This window comes from Wolffia australiana, chromosome 15, assembly GCF_029677425.1.
Source record: "Wolffia australiana isolate 7733 chromosome 15, ASM2967742v1".
Taxonomy (NCBI): domain Eukaryota; kingdom Viridiplantae; phylum Streptophyta; class Magnoliopsida; order Alismatales; family Araceae; genus Wolffia; species Wolffia australiana.
In genome coordinates this window covers 5,403,003-5,414,260 of record NC_135849.1, presented here as the reverse complement: position 1 = coordinate 5,414,260, position 11,258 = coordinate 5,403,003, and the positions used below count along the sequence as shown (strand labels likewise).

At 41.8% G+C, this 11,258-nt stretch overlaps 1 pseudogene; it reads left to right on the top strand.

The window, feature by feature from the left end:
• Positions 1-3,873: 3,873 nt before the first annotated feature.
• LOC144712630 (adenylate isopentenyltransferase 5, chloroplastic pseudogene) lies at positions 3,874-6,051 on the top strand (annotated as a pseudogene).
• The last annotated feature ends 5,207 nt before the right edge of the window (positions 6,052-11,258 follow it).

Below are 11,258 nucleotides of genomic sequence, written 5' to 3'. Positions count from 1 at the left end.
ATTTATATAAAATAGAAAGTTAAAAATGTGACCTAGATTGGAAATGAGAAAATCACAATTTAAAGAAGACAAAGCGAGCCCACTAAAATTGATGACAACCTGAGATTTAGACTTTTTTGTTCCTTCTAGAAAAATATTGAATACTTTTTAACATCAATTAAAAGTATAATATAAGTATTACATTTAAAATTAATCAAGTAAAAATTTCAAAGAAATGTGTATTTTCAAATATTTATATCCATAAGAAATGATTGAAAAATACATCATGAACATTTAATGTCTCACTGGTCAATTGACCTCACAAAAACTCATCATTTAAGCTATTAAGATATTTACTCAGATTCTTTCATCTATATTTTTAGTTTTATATTGAATATATTGTTAATTTATGTTCGGTATTATTGTGCCAACTCATAAGAGTTCGGCGTGGGACAATCATGTAGATAGCTTGTCATTTTTGTAGCGAAGAATTCTAGATTCATCTTGGCAAATAAATAACAACTACCGAATGTATGCAATCAGGGCTTGACTTAAGAGATCACTTTCCTGGCAGAATAAATTTATGAATTGGATAACACCTTACTTGTATAGAATAATTACGCATCTTGAAGTTCTACTTTTTTTTCAGAATAAAATTCAAAAAGAAATCTGAATGAAACCAAAATATAATTGTCATATTTGATCACCTTTGTGTATTGGTATATCGACAATTAAGCCAATCACAAATTTGGTTGTGGAAAAAATAAGTGTTAAATTAGTTTGTTGATAAATACCTATATAACTTCATTTTATTAAACTATCATTTACGGGCCCAATTAATATGTTTCACTTATGCTAATGATGGGATTAATACATTTATCAATAATTACAGATATCAACATTACATGTATAGAGGCTTACTCTATCTTAGTTATAATGATTTGACTGTGTAAGATAGATTGAACGTGATCAAGTTTTTCCCTTTTCCTATAAATTGGTGCTAGGTCATTGTCATAATTTTTTTTCAATTTTCACTTGGGCATCCCATTTCCCAGAGATAATCATCATTTATTGATCCAAAAGATCTCCTGATGTGGGACACGAAAACAGAATTCGTGAAAATGATAAATTAACACCAATATAATATTAATTAAGTGTTGTTTGAGGGTGATCCGTATTCGGTTTAATCCTACAGAAGGGAACTAAGTTGATGGAGAAGGGATTCAACAATTGACACTTTGGTAATGCTTATGATATTCCTGAATTAAGGAAAGTAGGAGATTTGATATGATCGACCAAAGTTTAGCACACAGAATTCTTAAGTAAACAACCACTCAGAGCAAATTAATGATTGTCATGAACCAACAAGTATCTCAAAGTTAGGGTGTCACAAGGTACCTCAGAGATGGGAGCCAATAGCATGATTGTTCTGATTTTGAATGGCCTCGAGTGACGTTGATATGCAGCTCCACGGACGGGTGTGAATAAATAGAGGAGAATGTATGGGAAGCAAATAAAACAGGAGTATAAAATTTGGTCGGCACGATAAGATGTTGATGTGTAATGCGAGAGGGGTGGAGATGAAGTGAGGAAAATGGTTTATGGGGGTGGATGATATAGGGCATATGAATTGATGAAGATAAGAAGGGAGACAATGAGAACTAAATGGAGATGTGATATGTTCATGTGGTCGGGGCGTATCGATAGTCAAATGTAACCAAACGATCAATGAAAAAATGGTGTTTCTAATGTCGATAACAGAGTAGGAGGAAGAGAATAGGAGAGGATGTTCCCGGGGTAGAGAGGAGAGAAATGGGAATGGTTAGGGGAGAGTAGCTGCAGGCTCGACCGGAGGGAGAGTGTGTCGACCTATGAACCATGAGAGAGAGAGAGAGAGAGAGAAAAGCTTACTGTGTGAATGCCTGCCCGGTTGCCCCACCGAAGGCCCCCATAAGTAAGGGAGGGTGGAATTTGGGCCGCATCTTGCATACTGGGTCCGTGTCGGACCTTCCGCCGAACATAGACCCTCTGTTGGATCATATCAAGATGATTGTGGTGAGATGAAGGAGTGTATTCAATGAAGTCAAGGGTGAGATGATAGCAAATGATGGAGCCGATAAGGTATGGAGAAAGGGAAGGAGGCACCCAAGAGGAGTTGACTGATATTGAAAATGAGAAGCCGCTGTAGCCATTCCGTTGACGTTTCGTTGCCGTTATCACCAGAAAATCACCAAAGAATCACTTTTTCTCACAAACAACTTATTAACTCTCAACAAAAAGTGTCCATACAAGTAGGCTTTGACATTTTGGGCTGGGACTGGTCGGACCGGACGAAACTGGGGCCGTCGGTCCACCATTTTAGGGTGGACATGATCAAGCTCGGACCGGATGTGATCCGATGGTCAAACCGGACCAGAACCAAATTAAATAATAAATAAAAAATATAATATTTGTTATCCCCCCTTCCCCCTCACCTTGGTCGTGCTCCCCTCTCCCACAACCCCCCCCTTTCCCCGGTCATGCTCCCCTCCCTTTCCCAGGTCGTGCTCCCCCTTCTCACCGACTGCGTCGCCCCACCCGCCTCTGTCTGGTCGTGCTCCGCCTTCTCCCCGACCGGGCCCCCCCCCCCCCCCCCTCGCTCTCCCTCTGGCCCCCTCGCTTTTTCTCTCCCTCCCTCTCTCGCTTTCTCTCTTGTGCTATCTCTCTCTCTCTTACTTCTTCTCTCTTGCACACTGTCTCTCTCTCCCCTCTCTCTCTCTCTCTTGCATGCTCTCTTCTTTCTCTAACGTTCTCTCTCTCTCACTCTCTCTTCTCTCTCTCTCAGATTCTCTTTCTCTCTCTCGCACGCTCTCTTCTTTCTCTAGCGTTCTCTCTCTCGCACGCTCTCTTCTCTCTCTCAGATTCTCTTTTTCTCTCTCTCGCACACTCTCTTCTCTCTCTCAGATTCTCTTTTTCCCTCTCTCGCACGCTCTCTTCTCTCTCTCACACGCTCTTTTCTCTTTCTCTCGCACGCTCTCTCCACACTCAGTTCTCTCTCTCCCACTCTCTGAGTCTTCTCCTTTTCTCATCTTCTTTAACTTTTTCTTCTTTGTTACCTTTTTCCAATTATTTTCCTTCTTCCTCTTTCTCCTGATTTTCTTGTTTCTCATTATGTCTCTTTACCTTCTTCCGTTTCATCTTTCTTTCTTCTTCTTTAAAACTTTTTATTGTTCAATTATTCTTCTTTCAATTTTCTTTTCTTTTCCTCTTTTTATTTTATTCTTTTTTCATTTTTCAAGATGGGATTTACGAGTGATTTTGCAATAAAGTCTAGAGTTTAAGAGCAAGTGGCAGAGATAATGGTGGTTCACCTGAGGGAGAGAGTTTAAGAGCAAGTCTAGAAAAGTCAATTCGGAGGAAGTTATAGGGAAGAGAGAGAGAAATAAAAATAGAGAGGAAAGAGAATGGTGGAATAGTCAACAAGAAGAGAACAGAGAAAGAAAGTTAACAAGTGGAGAAGAAAAGTCAAAGACAAAAGGCTGAGTGATGAGAGAGAGAAAAGAACGGGAGAGAGAGAGGAGAAAAGTAAAAAAAAGGGGTTAAATGAGGAGAGAGAAGGAAAGAACCGAGAGATAAAGAGAAAAAAGAGGGGAGCGAGAGAAATGCTAAGCATTTCCATTCACCTACAATGAGCCGTTTATCCCAGCGTTGCGGAATTACTCTATTAATCGTTGCTCAGTTGGAAACTTAGATAACTGAGAAAGTATAAGCATAGCCGTCTGATAAAAAAAATGAATTTACGTACATGAAAAGGCAGGAAACGGTACCTTGGTTGTAGCCAAGAATGCTGACAAATTTCCCCCGTTAACTCACAAAATAAATTGAGAAGAAAATATTGGAGAGTTTAATCTATAAATGGAAAAGAAGAACCTTAATGGGAAGAGTAATTGTAGCCCGTTCTGGGCGCATGAACGCTGAGATGGATCGCGAGGAGTCGGCCCTTCGCGATTTTGAGTAACATAAATGGATAACGCTACTATCCAGCTCGAAGAGATGCCATTTTTGAACGCCTTTTCATGCCAAATGACACCCGTCGGAGACCAAGCGTTGCATGGTAGCCGTAGTGGATAAATCCTCTATCATCAGGTCAACATCAGCCAGAGCTCCGTCCTCTTTCTCGTTTTAGCTCACCGATTTCTCCGCCTTGCGTTGTCTTTCCACCTGAAGAGAAGATCCCAGGTGAGCTGTCCACCAAATAAGTCATTTTTTATTTTCTGGGTTCGCTTTACAATCTCGTAAGTGATTTTATATGTGGCTCTGCATGCAGAAGAGATTGCATTTCGCCTCATCTTTACTTGAAGACAGTTGATCAGCTTAAGCATTTTCTCGGTAGTTCTATTGCTTTTTGCTCTCCCTAGGAGCTTTACCTACCCTCTATTGTGTACGTATTTATCACAAATATAAACTCAACGATGCTATGTTTTTATATTGACCATGCGCTATGATTGGTATGTTTGAACGACCCAGTTTTATGAAAAAAAGAGAAACCTTGTTTTCTGAATTATCTGATCACATGTAGCAGCATAATCTACCCTGTGTGATGTGTTAATCCGCAAATGACAATTGAAGGACACTCGTTTTTTAATTGGCCATCGACTCTGATTCGCATTTTGAGCTATCGACATTTTCGATTTCATTTTTAATGTATTATTTTGAAGATATGAGGCTTTATAATCCTAAAGTACTAGTTTATAACTCTAAACTAATTTCTTAGGTTTTCCTTACGTTTCACTGTGGCTTTGTTCTTGATTTTCCAAACCTACAGAAAAGCTACACTTTAACTTCTCTCTTCGGATATAATATTCTAAATAGGCATTATTATACTACCGTAACATTGTATAAATCTAAACTGAATCTTTTTCTGTTTTTAACGCTTAAGGATAAGACGTACTCAAATGTTCTTGGACGCGAAGTTTCAAAGATATAGACGTTACTATCCAAACGTATCATTTCAAAAGTCAAAAACGTATCATTTTATTTCAGCAGTTCTATTGAAATAAATACACTTTACGACGCTCAGATGACATCACTCTAACGACAGAATAAATAACGTTTAAATTTTCTTCACAGTTCATCAAACTAATGGAGGCGATCACCGAGAAATCACTCAAACCCAAGGTGGTCTTCGTAATGGGAGCCACCGGAACGGGCAAATCCAAGCTCGCCGTCGACATCGCCACCCACTTCTCAGGCGAAGTCATCAACTCAGACAAAATCCAACTCCACGACGGCCTCCCAATTCTAACCAACAAGATCACCGCCGAGGAAGCCGCTGGCGTCCCCCACCACCTCATAAGCGTCATCCGTCCCTACGACGACTGCAGTGCCGTCGACTTCCGTCGCATGGCCTCCGCCGCTACCGCCGATATCGTCGCCCGCGGCCGCCTCCCCGTCATCGCTGGCGGCTCCAACTCCTTCTTAGAAGAGCTCGTTGACGGCAACGCCGGCGAGTTCAAGAACACTTACGATCTCTGCTTCCTCTGGGTCGACGTTGCCTGTCAAGAGCTGCACCAGTCGGTGGCGGACAGAGTGGATAAAATGGTTAAGGAAGGGTTAGTTGAAGAAGTTCGCGCTATTTTCCGCGCTGAGGACACAGACTACAGCAAAGGAATTCGCCGCGCTATCGGCGTGCCGGAGATGGACGGGTACTTCAGAGTGGAGGGGATCGTCGACCAGGAGTTGCAGGCGATTGTTCTTGATTTTTCCATTGATCTTATCAAGAACAACACGAAGAAGCTGGTAAACAAGCAGCTGGGGAAGATAGCGAGGTTGAGGAGTCAGGGATGGGGAATTCACCGCGTCGATGCTACAGAGGTTTTCCGTAAGCGTGGGGAGGAAGCTGTGAAGGCATGGGAGCAGGACGTGAAGGAGCCTGCTTTTGAGATACTGAGGGAGTTCTTTAAGAGTGAGGAGGTTCCTTCTGAGAATGTTTTTTCCAAGGGGATGGTGCTTCAAGCTGAGCAGGTGAGTGATGAGGCGGCTGTTGGGGCGACAGTGGAGAAGGCTGAGCTTGCCAAGGCTACGGTGGTCTAAGGTTCATCAGTCTGCCGGCTAACCCGTATTTTTGCTTGTCTTTAACGCGGCGGGAGACAGTCATTTTGAGGAGTTTTTTTTGGAAAGGCGTTTACTCCATACTTAATTGACCATTTTTGTTTTCATCGAAGGCTTCTTTTTGGGCATGGCATAAGAGTTTTCAGAGAGAGAGAGAGAGAGAGAGTCAGAGAGAATGAGAGAAATAGAATGAGAGAGTGTGTGAGAGAAGTATGAAACGATAAGTTCGATGAGAAGTATGAAATCCGGCGTCTACATACACCATCATCCAATAAGTCACGATAAGCAGGACCTGGGAATGTCCCTAGGCTCCGGTTTACCCAGACGACAGGTTGAAGACCGACGTTGTGAGCATGACTACTAGCGCTAGTGTGTGCACCTTCGACGCGCCAACCAAGGTCGTACCAGTAGAAACCTATCCCATTAAGTGTTATTCCTATCTATCAAGATCCTAACCTGGCGACAGAAAAGTCTTCGGAGGCACAGAAAGAAATAATGTAACACCGAAAGGAAGAGTATGAGTATACATGACGTGGCAGCGTGCAGGCGATGCGTGACTCGGCTGCAGTGGAAGGCGAGCAGCTGGTAGGCACGAAGGTGGCACAGGTAGGCATGGTGACATGGGTACACATGGAGGCGTGAGTAGGCGTGGTTGCAAGTGCAGCAATGTGCGCGACCATGGGGTAGGGCGTGGCTACAGCAGGGCATAGTGGTGCGGCGGCATGACATAGCAGGGCGCGGCGGCAGCAGCGCACTGTGGCGGCAGGTGATAATCTCAATTTTAGGGTTTTAATTTGTTGTTATTAAATGAGATTATTCAATTAAAATTATATTTAACCACACTAATTTGGGAATATTTAGCTAGCAATGAGACTGTATCATCTCCACAAGGAACGATGATTAAGGATTTAATTTTCGTACTATGTTGATTAATGATGGTAGAGCGAGGGACGAGATAATGCATACATATGGAATTGAAATGATAGCGATACTAATAAACCTTCATTATGCTAATGATGATGTTGGCAAAAGAACAAAGTAAGGCGAAGACGTTTATCTTAGACCCTTACATTCTGCTAGGATCACAGCAACTTGTGAGTGTCGAGGAGCTCCCCTCATCTCATATGCTATTTCCAACATATCCAACACACTAAGAACACACTTGACGGATCTCAAAACTCATTATCTTTCAATCAGCCCACACAAGTAGGAACACAAGTTCAAGATAAATTTCGTAGATTAATAGATTAGAGGATATGGATGGAAAGAGGAGGGGGGAAACAAACTAGTGCTGAAAATTTCAGCTCAATTGGAGATGTATATCATCAGATAATGATAATTGAAGTTAGAGCAATCCTAGCCCTTTTTCTTCTCTCTCCTCGTTATCATCTCTAATGCTTCCTCTTTTCCGTTTTCGGTTGAACTGTCAAATCCTTCAGATTCCTCATCCTCTCGTCTTTCGCACTCATGCTTTTTAGAACTGCCGCATGTACTTGTGGGGAAAAAGACAAAAGAGAGAGAGGTGACAAATAAAGGAAAAAGACAAAATAGTATTTTGTCTTTCTCCTTTCTTTGTCCATGGGAAGAGTGAGAGAGAAAGAAGAGAGGAAGAAGACAAAATCATATTTTGTTTTTTCCCTTTCTTTGTTCATGGAAAGAGTGAGATTAAGAAGAAAAAATAATTTTGTCTTTTTGTGCATGCAACATCTATTGCAAAAAAAGTAGAGGAATTTTCTGATTGGACCATGTCGAAATTCAAAATTCATATCTAATAAAGTTAAAGTGCAGAAATACGTATAAATATATGTTTGGATTTAGAAAAATCATATCTTCCCAAATTTAATGTCGAAAAATTCCATGAAATCATATTCCGACTCAAAAAGTTATATTCTTTTAGAATCAATTGTTAGAAAAATCCCCAAAATACATAAAAATACAGAAAATTTAGAACATCATTCTAAAAATAGATTTAATTATTTAAAGCTCTATAACATGCATATAAAATAAATTTAATGCAAATAAGCGTGTTAATAGGGTTCCCATAAGGTACTATAAAGTGCATGTTAGTGTTCGCCCGTCCCGATACTGGTATCGGATGCCGGTATCGCGACGGATGCTGTATCGAATACCGGAAAGGCAACTTCTGATATCCATTTTTTTCGATATCCGGGTATCGGATATCGGTATCGGATATCGGTTGTTACAGTGTCGATATCCGATACCAATATCCGTCACGATGTCGACATCTGTCTCCGTCTCAAGGGGATAGATGACTGTACCGGATATCGGATGTGGATATCGAAAACCGATATCCACATCAGATTTAACCTATTTTGATAGGTCCATCGTGTATTTTCGATTCAAACTTTTGAATCGAAAATACACAGTCAGACCTCAGACAAAGCAGTATGGTGGACGGTGGACGGCGGATGGCAGATCGCGGCGATGGGCAGCGGCGGAGGGCGCACGGTGAACGCGGCGGCTACAGCGGTATGTCTTCTTATCTTTCACTTCAAATGAATATAAGTAAATCGTGATCTTCATACTTCATAGTTGTCATTTTTTCTTTAAGATTATGCAACTTCTTTCTTGCAATACGTGAGATTAACCCGTTCTTCTCAAGTCTCAACCTCTTCTTCTCCCAATTCTCTAATTCTCCATCTCAAATTCTTTAATCTCCCTCTGAAGTCTCAAATTCTCTAAATTGCAATCTCTCTTCACATCTCTTAATTCAATCTCTTTTTCTCTCTAACTCTCTTCTCCAATTCTCACTCTCTCTTCTCCCAATCTCTTAAATTCTCCATGTCTCACTCTCTCTTCTCCCAATCTCTTAAATTCTCCATTTTTAACTCTCTCCTCTCCCATTCTCTCATGATCTCTAATTCCCACTCTCTCTTCTTCCAATCTCTTAAATTCTCCATATTTCACTCTCCCCTCTCCTGATCTCCCATTCTCTCAAAATCTCCATCTTTCGCCCTCTGCTGGTTTTTTTGACTTACATTTCTATCTCCCACCCTCTTTCTCTGCCACCCTCTATAACTCTCTACCTCTCCCTCTCCCTTCTCTTCTCTCCCTCTCATTCTAACTTACTCTATAATTCTCAGCCTCCCTCTCTAATTTTATCTTACATTCTGATTCTATCTCTCTCTCTCATTCTTGCTCGCCCTCTGCTGTTTTTTTGACTTACATTTCTATCTCCCACCCTCTTTCTCTGCCACCCTCTATAACTCTCTACCTCTCCCTCTCCCCTCTCTTCTCTCCCTCTCATTCTCCCTGACTCTATAATTCTCGCCCTCCCTGTCTCATTTTATCTTACATTCTGATTCTATCTCTCACTCACCCTCTCTCGCCCTCTGGTGGTTTTTTTGACTTACATTTCTATCTCCCACCCTCTTTCTCTGCCACCCTCTATAACTCTCTACCTCTCCCTCTCCCCTCTCTTCTCTCCCTCTCATTCTAACTTACTCTATAATTCTCAGCCTCCCTCTCTCATTTTATCTTACATTCTGATTCTATCTCTCTCTCTCTCATTCTCTCTCGCCTCTGCTGGTTTTTTTGACTTACATTTCCATCTCTCACCCTCGTTCTCTGCCACCCTCTATAACTCTCTACCTCTCCCTCTCCCCTCTCTTCTCTCCCTCTCATTCTACCTTACTCTATAATTCTCGCCCTCCCTCTCTCATTTTATCTTACATTCTGATTCTATCTTTCTCTCTCTCTCTCATTCGCCCTCTGCTGTTTTTGACTTACATTTCTATCTCCCACCCTCTTTCTCTGCCGCCTCTATAACTCTCTACCTCTCCCTCTCCCCTCTCTTCTCTCCCTCTCATTCTAACTTACTCTATAATTCTCAGCCTCCCTCTCTAATTTTATCTTACATTCTGATTCTATCTCTCTCTCATTCTCGCTCGCCCTCTGCTGTTTTGACTTACATTTCTATCTCCACCCTTTCTCTGCCACCCTCTATAACTCTCTACCTCTCCCTCTCCCCTCTCTTCTCTCCCTCTCATTCTCCCTGACTCTATAATTCTCGCCCTCCCTGTCTCATTTTATCTTACATTCTGATTCTATCTCTCTCTCATTCTCTCTCGCCCTCTGGTGGTTTTTTTGACTTCCTTTTCTTTCCCCCCCCCCCTTTCTCTGCCACCCTCTATAACTCTCTCCCTCTCCCCTCTCTTCTCTCCGTATCATTCTAACTTACTCTATAATTCTCACCCTCCCTCTCTCATTTTATCTTTCATTCTGATTCTATCTCTCTCTCTCATTCTCTCTCGCCCTCTGCTGGTTTTTTTGACTTACATTTCCATCTCTCACCCTCGTTCTCTGCCACCCTCTATAACTCTCTACCTCTCCCTCTCCCCTCTCTTCTCTCCCTCTCATTCTAACTTACTCTATAATTCTCAGCCTCCCTCTCTCATTTTATCGTACATTCTGATTCTATCTTTCTCTCTCTCATTCTCGCTCGCCCTCTGCTGTTTTTTTGACTTACATTTCTATCTCCCACCCTCTTTCTCTGCGCCTCTATAACTCTCTACCTCTCCCTCTCCCTTCTCTTCTCTCCCTCTCATTCTAACTTACTCTATAATTCTCAGCCTCCCTCTCTAATTTTATCTTACATTCTGATTCTATCTCTCTCTCTCATTCTCGCTCGCCCTCTGCTGTTTTTTTGACTTACATTTCTATCTCCCACCCTCTTTCTCTGCCACCCTCTATAACTCTCTACCTCTCCCTCTCCCCTCTCTTCTCTCCCTCTCATTCTCCCTGACTCTATAATTCTCGCCCTCCCTGTCTCATTTTATCTTACATTCTGATTCTATCTCTCTCTCATTCTCTCTCGCCCTCTGGTGGTTTTTTTGACTTACATTTCTATCTCCCACCCTCTTTCTCTGCCACCCTCTATAACTCTCTACCTCTCCCTCTCCCCTCTCTTCTCTCCCTCTCATTCTAACTTACTCTATAATTCTCAGCCTCCCTCTCTCATTTTATCTTACATTCTGATTCTATCTCTCTCTCTCTCATTCTCTCTCGCCCTCTGCTGGTTTTTTTGACTTACATTTCCATCTCTCACCCTCGTTCTCTGCCACCCTCTATAACTCTCTACCTCTCCCTCTCCCCTCTCTTCTCTCCCTCTCATTCTAACTTACTCTATAATTCTCAGCCTCCCTCTCTCATTTTATCGTACATTCTGA